Source organism: Coenobita brevimanus, chromosome 28 (assembly GCF_032717465.1).
Source record: "Coenobita brevimanus isolate Jiangsu-jjx chromosome 28, ASM3271746v2, whole genome shotgun sequence".
Lineage (NCBI taxonomy): Eukaryota > Metazoa > Arthropoda > Malacostraca > Decapoda > Coenobitidae > Coenobita > Coenobita brevimanus.
The window spans coordinates 2,107,019-2,119,068 of NC_136981.1; positions in this window are offsets into that span (position 1 = coordinate 2,107,019).

A 12,050-nucleotide genomic window follows, 5' to 3' on the forward strand; every position below is an offset into this window, starting at 1 on the left:
GTTTGTCATTCTGTCTGTTCTGTTACTATATGAACAGTATAATTCACAATACCGATTCAGTTTAGATCAAACTTGGAGGAAAGGTTGAGAGTCAGCCACTAGGTAAATTATTTGATTTTAAGAATGGGTCAATGGTCTAGGTTAGAGGGCAAGGTGTTCTCACTGTTTTAATCCAGTTTAGACTAAACTTTGTGTATGCTTCAGGATTAAGTAATGATAAAGTTACTTGGCATTGAGAACAATCAACAAAAGGACTAAGTCACGGGGCAAGGACAGACTCTCGGCCCTGTAACTCACTGTTTATTCGATCTGGATCAAACTTAGTGTTTTAAAAACAATACATCAAGGCCAAGGTCACAGGGCATGATAACTCAAACAGCTTGGATCTGAGTTGGACCAAACTTGGTACAAGCGTTGAAGGCTATGCAAGGAAGAAATAAATCGATTTTTAGAACAAGTGGTCGAAGGTTAAGTTCAAAATACAAGGTCAATTTTTCGATCCTTAGACCGACTGTAGGGTGTGGTAAGTTCTAGCTGTTGTTGTGTCTCTGTTCAGAGACACAATTGAATTATGCCACTGAAATGCTCCTACCAGCCAGCGTCGAACATCTATTTTCACAGGGTATATCTCTCCCGCACTTCTCGTTGACTCTCTTTACATGTACCCATCCCGCCTACCTCATAACCCTCTCATCGGACCTGTATGTGAAATCTATTCATACCTCCTATGTAGCTTATAATGCTGTACTTATCTTCAGAGGGCGTGCTTTTTCTACCCTACCCGATTATCCAATACCACTTCTCTTCATCATGCCCATCCCTCTCCATCCACTCTGTCCTTTTTTTATCTATCCTCCATATAACTTTAAGAGAAAACTCTGTTCCTACTGCCAGTCCTGCCCATTGAGCAACGCCCACCTTCACCGAGTGTACTATCACAACCCCCTGTTTCTTTACCCCTCTGGCTTGAAGGAGGTGGAAGACAGTGTTGGTGTACGGGCAAGCTAATGAATAATGGCGGTTCAGCAGTTTGTATATATTATGTGTAAGTTTGTGTGTCTGATGAGATGCGAATATCTGCTCTCGTGACCTTTCTCCAGCCTTTTCCTGCACTTCTCTCTACCCAGAGGGATAAAGAAGCTAGAAATCGTGATATTATCCGTCCTGCTGTCCCACCACCCATCATCATCTAAGTCCATCTCATCCCAACTCTCCCAATTCTGTGCTCTCTCATCTTGAAGTTACACCTTACCAGACTTCAGCACCTAGTGCGCTCATCTTCTCAGCTCGTGCTGCATTGTGCATACCTCCCACCCACCACTCTCCCACGCCTTCCTGTCCACTCAACTCCACCCACGTGACACATTTTTCCTATGATATGGCAATTCTCATAAGAAAAACTACCTCATCTAATAACCAGTCTACAGCACGTATATTCCCCGAGTTTACGTCCCCTCTCATGCATCACCACCCAGCATCATCTCACTCCATCCGGCTCACTCACCTCTGTTCACTTCACCCAGTCTTGGAGGACATGAATAAGCGTATCTCGAAAACCATTCCAGCGACCGTGCTTAATTTAGATATTAGTCTATTATCCCATTTACGGAATAATGCGTCTCTCAGGGATTCCTAGGCTTTAATGGCAAACTGACTATAACCCTGGAGAAGAAAAGGTAATACATGTTTTCCTTGGCTAAGCTGATGTAAGGACCAACATTAGCAACTCCAATCATGTGAGAGGCAACCATCACGTGGGGCTGTACATAAACACACTGGCTCAAGCGATTACTATCCTGTGACGGCTCAATTTCATGGTCATAATAGAGGGATGTACAAAAGGCACAGGGGATAGTTTCTAATTTACTCGGATTAGTTCTGTGTCGTGATCAATCCTATGGCACTGGGATAAGTCGTTTTACACCCACGTTAACTCTATCGGTACCGTGTATCTCTCTCTCTCTCTCTCTCTCTCTCTCTCTCTCTCTCTCTCTCTCTCTCTCTCTCCTTGCTACTACCGGACGATTTGAGCAGCTGAAAGGCGACCTCTTATACGGAAGAGATTACGTATGTTAAATTAATCCCTCCTGAAAAGAAAAAAATAAATCTTCTGATGGAACTAAAACTAACACATAAATCGTCAGGTTTTACACACACACACACACACACACACACACACACACACACACACACACACACACACACACACACACACACACACACACACACACACACACACACACACACACACACACACACACACACACACACACACACACACACACACACACACACAGCTGTCCTTGTGCGAGAGACAGGTTTATGGAAGGCGTGTGAGAGAGGTTCTCTTGAGCTGGGTGAGGGTGGCTGCTGTTCTCACCCTTTACAGCTGCTCCGCCCCGCCCAGCCCCGTCCCACTCCATCCCGCCCCGTCCCACTCCATCCCGTCCCGTACCACTTCATCCCACCCTTATTCGCCCCATCCCACTCCATCGTGCTCCTGATTCGCCCCGTTTAACTTCATATCGATGCGATCCGCCCCGCTCCACTCCATCTCGCCCCGTCCCACTCCATACCACCTCGTCCCACTCTATCCCGTCCCGTCCAACTTCATCCCACCCCGTCCCGCTTCATTCCACCCCGTCCCACTCCATCTCAACCCGTCCCACTCCATCCTACCCCCTCCGACTTCATTCCTCCTCGTCCCACTCCATACTGCCCCATCCCACTCCATTCTACCCCGTCCCACTCTATCCCGCCCCGTCCCACTCTGTCTGACCCGTCCCACTCCATCCCGCCCGGTTAGGTCCCTTTCAGTCCCGTCCCGTCCTTATCCCCTTAATTACTTCTTTCTTACTGTTCTTGCTATTCAAAGAGTTCTTATTACCTTAGGGGGGACTTTTCGAAAGGGAATAGTTACATAGTTTTCAGTCTTCCCTTTAGTGTTAAGAAACCTCTCCCTAGTTGAATAAAATAGTCTGAATTTAAACAGAACATGTGAAAAAAAAAATCATAGGTTACAAGGGGTTAATAATGTTCCAGATTACTCCTCCCCGTCCCCCCCCCCACCATTGTTGTCCCTGCCATCCCCATCCCACCCTTGTCACTGCCTCATCCCAAGCCCTCCCACCCTCAGTATTGCCTCACCCCACTCCACCCCGTCCCATCCTCATCATCTATCCCATCCCGTCAGCCCCACCTTCACCTCCGCCCAGCCGCCCCCAGTGCTTCTTTTAGTGCTTCTCTCAACAACCAGGACCTTATGGGAACTGTTAAATGCAAGTTTGAAGCAACAAATCTTCCTATGTCTGCAACTTCCTAGAAAAAAAACAAACAAACAAAGACAAGAAATGGAGTGAAGCATCGACTGTTTTTCTCTTGTTACCAACCATGAAATTACATGTGAGGGCTCGTGACTCCCCTCCCTGCCTTAACAGAGTGCAGCTAAGTATAGCCTGCGTCCTTCCCATGTGAGGCGTACGGCAGCTCTCTTGTTTCATCCGCAGTTTGCACTCTTTATCTCTGGCTTCAGCAGACGAGCAGCAATGCCTGTCACTTTCACTGCCACATAAACCTCACTCGACGTCAATGACTCGGCAGGCCATGCAACTCAGCTCGCCACACGACCACTACACGTTCTCATATGGCGCCCACCACCTTCAAGGGTATTATTTACTAAGAAGTGACCGTAATTTAGGAGAGTCTATCGTCCTTCAGTATATAGCATAGGTCGACGATACTGTTGATGGTGGTGATGATGATGGTGGTGGTGGTGATGAAGGGGTGAATAAAGTACACTATTAAAGGAGTGTTAGTTCCTTCAATCCAACTGTTAAGGGTTTCCAAAAACGAAGCAGGGGCATAAGGCAAAGATAATCACTTGACACTTGTCTTGATACCGACGGAAGAGATGGATATTTCTTTTAGCGACAGGTCTCAGTAGTGTACGAGGAAGCGACATACCGAAGCGGGATGTGAAAGGGGTTCCGAGACAGGAATGCCAACACGACTTAGGGCCCACACCCATAAAGGAGATACAGTGGTGCTATGCTAGTGTCGGAGGGGACGTTTAAGGCCCACACCTACACGTCGTTTCCCAGTACTTCGCTATGTCATGGTGTTTTGGCCTTAGTGATCTGTGAGCCAGACCCCAGTCCATACGCTTACACCTGTTGCCAGAGACTGTACTACATATTTATACCCACGCGAGAACGGGTACCAGTAATATGTTTTATTCGACGTGTATGTTTTTGTCTCTGTCTTGTGTGTGTGTGTGTGTGTGTGTGTGTGTGTGTGTGTGTGTGTGTGTGTGTGTGTGTGTGTGTGTGTGAACAAAATAACTAACAAAGCGTTCATCTGACTTTAACTGAACATGATGGAGAGGGTTGAGGGTTAGAAAAAAGTCTCACCTTGTGTTTTGGGGAACAATAGTTCATCAGAGGCCACGGTCACAGGGCTATGTCAAAGTTTTTCCCAACAAGGTCAACTTTATGCAATTTTTATCCAATATGGACGATACTTGGTGGAAGGATTGAGGGTAACACAAGAACAAAGTTGGTCAGTTTTGAGAACAATACGACGAAGGTCATGGTCACAAGACAAGGTCAAATTTCTGCCTGTGTGTCTATTTGAACAAAATTACCAAAACACTTTTGATCTGATCCGAACCAAACTTGCTGGAAGAATTTAGGGCCGGCCAATGGGTTGACCTATACTTAAGAACGTAAGGTCAAAGGTCAGGATCACACGGCAATATCAACTTTAGCTTTCATCCGATTTAGACTAAACTTGGTGGAACGGTTGGGGGTAAGGCGAAAATAAAGGATTTCGACTTTGAAAACTATCAATTAAACTTCAAGGTCACTGGGAGAGGCCAAGGATACAAGAAAACAGCGATCCGATTGAGATCATACTTTGTGGGAGAGTTCACAGTAAAGCAAGGATGAAGGAATTCAGTTTTGAGAGAAATCGATCGAAGGTCAGGGTCACTGGGCAAAGTCAGATATTTGGCTCTTACCCCAGCTGTTGGGGGCGCGAACATCGCACTCTTTAAGTGTTCGTTCTTGTTTATTCCTGACGCTACAAGATGATGTTATACAGTTAACGGGAGCATTTTAACAGTAAAAATGACAAAATAAAGGCTATTTAACCAGATTTCATTTCTGAAAATCTCTTAAAATGAGTTCAATTATGTGACAGTAGAAAGAACACGATAACGGCGTCCTCGGGTTGAAAGGGTTAAAGTTCATATTTTGTCAGTATACAGGGAGACGCTGTAAATCCTGCATGAACATGGCAAACACTTTATCGAACCGCAGCAATAACATGAATCGGTTACTTCTGCATATGATGAGCGAAACTTATTTACCAGAGGACAATGGTTCTACTACATAGTCTACATCAGGCTATGTGGGGTTGGTATACACCTGTGGACTCATGTCAATGGATGCCTGTTATGTATTTGGACTGTGTGTGTGTGTGTGTGTGTGTGTGTGTGTGTGTGTGTGTGTGTGAGTGTGTGTGTGTTGGTAGGCGGTGATGGCAGTGGTGCCCCGGCTGACAACATTATCTACGATGTTTACCCAACAGCGTTATTGGCCAGGGGCTGTTTGCTTCCGCCCTTATTGGCCACAACTTCTGGCTATTCTCACGCATCTTTCTCGGTAGCCTGGGATCGTAGACCGAGTTTGGGGTGCTGTATTTCGTGACACTTTTACTGCTGTGGATGAAAAGTGTGTTTGATTATTATAATTTTGGCTGTAAATTCTCTAATATTCTCTCTCTCTCTCTCTCTCTCTCTCTCTCTCTCTCTCTCTCTCTCTCTCTCTCTCTCTCTCTCTCTCTCTATATATATATATATATATATATATATATTTGTGTGTGTGTGTGTGTGTGTGTGTGTGTGATTCGGTGTGTCTATAGGGCCGGTCAGACTGTTGAACAAAGTCTGTTTTTTCCCCCCTATCCCTGTTACTCAGCATTACAATTAGGGCCTGGATGTAACTTCGACTGTCACATTTCGCATTTTATTGGAGGACTGGTTCCTGGCAAAAATTAGATTATGTTCCTAAATGACCTTCGTGCAGTCGACAGGCTTTAATCGTAGGGTTTCTTTGTCTTCTTTTTCCTCCTTCTTCAGCTTCTACTTCTCTTTCTTCTTCTTCTTCTTCTTCTTCTTCTTCTCCTTCTCCTTCTCTTTCTCCACCTTATTCACCTCTTTCTCCTTCTCCTCCTCCCCCTCCTCATCCTCATCCTCCTTATCCTCTTTCTTCTTCTTCTTCATCTTCCTCCTCCTTCTCCTCCTTCGATGAGAATGAGTGGTGGTGAGTTGTAGAAGGGAGACAGCGACGTTCTGTATTATATCTACTACAAATATTTCTTTGGGTTATGGAGGTGATGAGAAACAGACTGAGAAACATACACAAACTGGTCGATGGCTGTATAGAAAGCAAAAAGACAGACTGATACAGAGCTGAAGAGAGACTGACAGGGAGAGATACAGGAAGGCAGACAGATATAGAGAGATGGGTGAATTAAGGGGTGAAGCTGATAGACTGAGAGACGGATTGCGATAGGTAGACAGACATAGAAAGGCGGATGAATTGATGGGTCGAGTTGATGGGGGATAGACAGAGACAGACAAACAGGCAGACGCAGGTAAAGAGAGATGGGTGAATTGATTCATGGAGCTGATAAGAAACAGACAGACTGGGAGACAGAAACAGATTGACAGATTTAGAGAAGAATGAATAGATAGATAGGAAGAATTTGGGGAACAGAGATCAAGAAACAGATTAGCAGGCTGGGAGACAGAAAGAAAGATTCACAGAAATGGACAGGTGGGTAGAAAGAGTCATGAACAAAAAGATAGGTAGACTGAGACAGGTAGACATGATTAGACAGATGATGTAAGATTCTTCTTCGCTACTACGTTTTGTTTTTTATTATTTCAGCCCGACGAAAATCCCTAACTCATTTCACTTCAGCTGATGGCCACTAGTCAGGCTGGAGGGTCGGTCTGAAACGTAACCAAGGAGACACACTTCTCGAATTTCAAGCAACCACGATTTGGTATTCAAGTTGTGGGAGTGGAGCAGTTCTGTTAGATGAAAAAAAAACCTGCTCTAGTAACCAAGGAGTCTCTCGTATCTCACCGTTAAGGCTTATCGATTTTCTTGCAACCACGCCTTAGTATTCAAGTTGTGGGAGTGGACCAGTTACGTCAGATGAAAACACGCACAGTCTGGCCACAAAACATTATCTCGTGGGTGTTGCCTCGGTCGACTAACCTAGAGTAAGATGGCAGGATGGAAGGGCGTGTGACTGTGCTTGGAGGGGTACCACTGTCAGTAGGTGTTATCTAAATAATTAAATCAGTCAGGTGATATCTTCGTGTGTGTGTGTGTGTGTGTGTGTGTGTGTGTGTGTGTGTGTGTGTGTGTGTGTGTGTGTGTGTGTGTGTGTGTGTGTGTGTGTGTGTGTGTGTGTGTGTGTGTAATTAGTCTATCTATCTTTCACTTAATAATATATTCTTTTAAAATTTATATTCATATTCTAGTACAGGGCAAGGCACCGCACATATGGCTGGATGGTTGGCTGCATACAACTCGTTCCATGGGGGTAAGATCAAAGGCCTATATTTTCAACTCACCCTTCTCCTCCTACGCACTCTCTCTGCTCTCTTCATGTGATGCAGCATTCCCTTCTACTATGATATACTGAACACTGCTGGACTCATACTGCATTCTTTCTCCATAAAGGAAGGCACAAACATCCGCCATTCACAGCATTTTTCCCTACTCTTCCCTTGCGTCGGGGAGAAAAAAATATGCTAAATGTTTCTTGCTTAGAACTGAGTGAGACCTGGAAAAATCTGTCTCAGTGGATCAATTCATTAACTTCGGACTCCAGCCTTTCAAACTCAGTATGTCCAGGCATCTCATACTGAATGTTTTATTTCTGTCATGCCACACACGCACACCCTCCTCCCCCCCTCTCTTCCTCCTCCTCCTTCACTAAAGGGATGCTTATTTCTTTTACTCTAATATACCTTTTGGCCCTTAACTTATCCCATCAAAGCTTAAGTTTGTAAAAAAAATGCTGATCCACAGTTTGCTAATGTATTACAAGGTACCAAATCTAATCTTCAAGAGCGATTTTCTTAACTTGTGCATCATCCTTTACAGTCAGAACGATGTGAAGAATGTGTCCATAGCAGTGAAATAGTTAATATCGAAAATGCTGAAGTGTAATCAATGTCATACCTCCCATTCTGGATAGTTATAAAGATATCATTGATTTACGAGCGCACACTGGTATTTTGCTAAAATCGAGGGTAGTAAAAATCAAAAACATTCTTAATCAGTCAGCAGGATTATCATCCTTTTCTTGAGGTCACTCTTAGCTTAAACTGTATCAAATGTTTTCAAATGAATTTATATCCTCGTGCCGTCTCACAGGATTGTCCAGTTAGAGCAATAAACTAGCTATGCAAAGCAAAAAAAAAAAAAAAACTATCATGTACACATAATAAAATTTATGACATAAGAAGTTTATAAAGAGGTTTATTCATATCACCCAACTATTATACAATGATTGTTAAAGTTCTCGTCTGGAACACACAAAGACTACAGTGATATGAAATAATTCTCACCATTCTCAGCTATCCTGTGTAGTCACGTTAAAGCTGATCATGTGGGGTGAAGCAGTTTCTTTATGATCCAGAGAGTCTACAGAGAGTCTACATTCTCACATGTCTGACACCACGAGCTCACGTCTCATACCTGAAAAAAGAACATATTTATATTAAGTTAGCATTACACATATTGGTAGGTCTAAGCTGATGAATATCTGCATCGTTGCAATTTAATGAGCGGTAGTTGCTGCCATTTATGAAAAACAGTTTGTGAATAAGGAATATAATATTGCTAACCTTATTCATAAAAAGTCATTTCAGAATCATGTACGATGCTGAAATATATGATGGTGCCCAGAAACTGACTTAATTGACCCTTTTTCTCTTATTACACAATTTTTACACAAAAATTACATAATTTATATTTTGCTGTTGTGGTTCCTGGACATTACCCCTAAGAAAGCACACAAGCAGTGAAGGGTTAAAGGGAGGGCGTTTATATCACGTTAAGTACAAGGCATGTCACAAGTTGAATAAAATCGTCTGGTGGCGGGAGGAATAAACTACAAACCATAATAATAATATTAGTAACAGCTTTAAAAAGCGTGAAGTGGCGTAACATAATAGATGCCTGACTGTAACTCCATGAGAGTGAAAGAGCTCCTGGTGTATTATTAAAACTGTGTGCGAGGTTGTTAGCTAAGATCTCCTATCTGACGGACATATATAGAACATCTATAATTGCTGAATGTGACCAGTTTGCACCCTACATTATAAAGTGTAGTTGGGAACGATACTGATGAGGTCATGCATGCTCTGCCATCATCACATGCTTCAGAAATTATTACCAAAAGCTGAACAGTAGTCCACATCCTCGCGTTCTCAGCTACTATAATACGATCTTCAGTGACAGCCATCCAGACGCTGTAGCCAGACGCGTTAATTCCGGTAGTGGCCACAAACGAATCTTCTCCATGTCACTGTGTCTCCTATTATGCAACCCTCACTCCAACTCACACATCCCTCGTTCATATACCTCTCCATCCCATCCCTTCATCTCATCCTCGGTCTCCCCCTACTCCCCACTGCACCTCACTCACATACACTCTCCCATTTAATCTCATTCTCCATTCTCTCCCCATAGCCAAGCCATTTCAGGGTTCGTCTTCTTATACTTCCAGACACACCAAGTCATATGGGCAATTTTAAGTTCGTTGATATATGCGACTCTGACAATTCCCACAAAGAGCGTTCAGGCTACTTTGACCTTACTCTCCTCAGTACAAAGCCTTTTTGTAGTTTATTCTTGTAGCTACTAGACGATTTTACTCAGCTTAAGCTATCGACAGTGAAGGGGTTAATGAAGTCTGCACCTAACCCCTTTAGCTAGAAATGTGTCTCATAAACTAAGTAAAACCTCTCACAATAGAAAGAATAAAAATGGACATACTCCGGCTGAATGGGTTTAAAGACCACGAGAATTTGCATACAGACAGCAAGCTATGGTCCCTTTTATTGCCTGATATGGAGTCTTAATTGTCTCGAGTAGTAAAAAACACTCGTCTGGTTCCACTGCCTGGACTTTGCTCCTCCCTTTCTCCCTCTCTCTTCCCTTCCTTCTTCCCCCACCTCCCTTCCCTCAATGCTCCCTTCTCCCCACCTCTCCTTCCCTCCATTCCCCTTTTCCCCCCAACTCTCCTTCCCGCCATCCCTTATCCCCTCTCTTCTCCGTCCCCCCTCCTCACTCCCCCGGCCCTCCCCTCCCCCGAGGAATTATGAAACTTGTATACATGAATGAAGCAAATAATCAATATGGGAAAATGTGAATTGCTGTGGTAATATATCTTAACCATATAGCGTGATGAGTATTTTTTTACTGAATTAGAAAATTTATTCAGTTTTGGAAGGATCTTTAATAGTGATAAAGTTTGAAGGTTGCACCTAACCACTCCAGTTTGGGAAAAAAAAAAAAAAAATCTCTTTTTAACTGAAATAAGCCATATGGCGATAGAAATACTTTGACAGGAACACCATGGATTTTTGTGTAGGGACGTGATTCACTAAACATTACAAGTCAGTATACTACGAAAAGAAAAATTGTCACTGTATACGCTTTAAACACCAGTGTTGCAGAATCGTTATGCTTGGAGCGGAACACATAATGTTTCAAAGAAAGCATTCTTTCTTTGAGTTTGTCGTAAAACATATGTCTATTTTTACCACCGTCTACGCAGAAGGAATTTGCATTTGACCACCCCCATGCAACTGTTTCCAGCAAAAGTAAGTCCCCGGAAGGTAAAAGGTCAAGAAGGACTGAAAAATCCAAAATTCCATTGCTACTTTGAAGACCAGCGGAGGGCATCCACTGAATTTCAACATACTACCATCCTCTCAAACGTTGACCTTGAACTAAGTAACCATCGTGTCTAGACAACTGGCATTACAGTGAACTCAACTAAGCTAGAAGTATATATTTTAGTGTGAAAAAACACGATAAATCTCACGCCACACTCACTTCCACCTACCCTCCTCAAATCACCTCAATCTCATGTCAACACGCCGGTCTTGTTTTCCACTTCTCTTGGTTGCGGTGGACTAAAGGTAGGCTCGACAGGTGATGCTCGTAATACCGCTTTTTACGCCGACAGGTGGCGACATAAACAACGGTGTGTGTGAGTGTGTGTGTGTGTTTGTGTGGGAGGGGGGGGGTATCATACAAAGATTTTCGGGAGAAATAGCGATTGTTGGGGAAGTGCTTTATATAACTGGTGGCAGTGTGTGTGTGTGTGTGTGTGTGTGTGTGTGAGAGAGAGAGAGAGAAAGAGAGATTGAACTTACATTAACAGGGTACTGGGAAACTAAAAATTATCTGAAAGCAAAAATATACAGTACATCATCATCAGCTCTGCAAGATAACCTAAAAAAATAAATCTGTGTTTATTTTCCTTACTTCTTTCTAGCCCTGCCTCCTCCTCTTTATTTAATAGTTTACATGAACACGATCTTCCTCTTTTTATGTCTTAGGAGGATCCAAGTAGGGCCAAGAATGTTGTATCCTCGCATAGTCATAATTTCTATTTTTGGGTGCCATTATCTGAAGTGGACAATTTGCTGCACTGAAAGAACACACACACACACACACACACACACACACACACACACACACACACACACACATGCACGCGCACACACACCACATGAGGGAGAGGGGACGAGACAGGAGAAGGGTGAAGCGGAGAGGGGCGGATAAGGATGACGAGGGAGGAGAGAAGAAAGGTGATGGGGGAAAAGGGAAGGTGGAGAAGGAACAGATGGATGGGATAGGGAAGAGGGAAGAAGAGAGGAAGGGGAAAACTGAGACAATGGGCAGGAGAGAGGGGAGAGTGGGGGAGAGGGAGGGAAAGAGGAGGAAGAA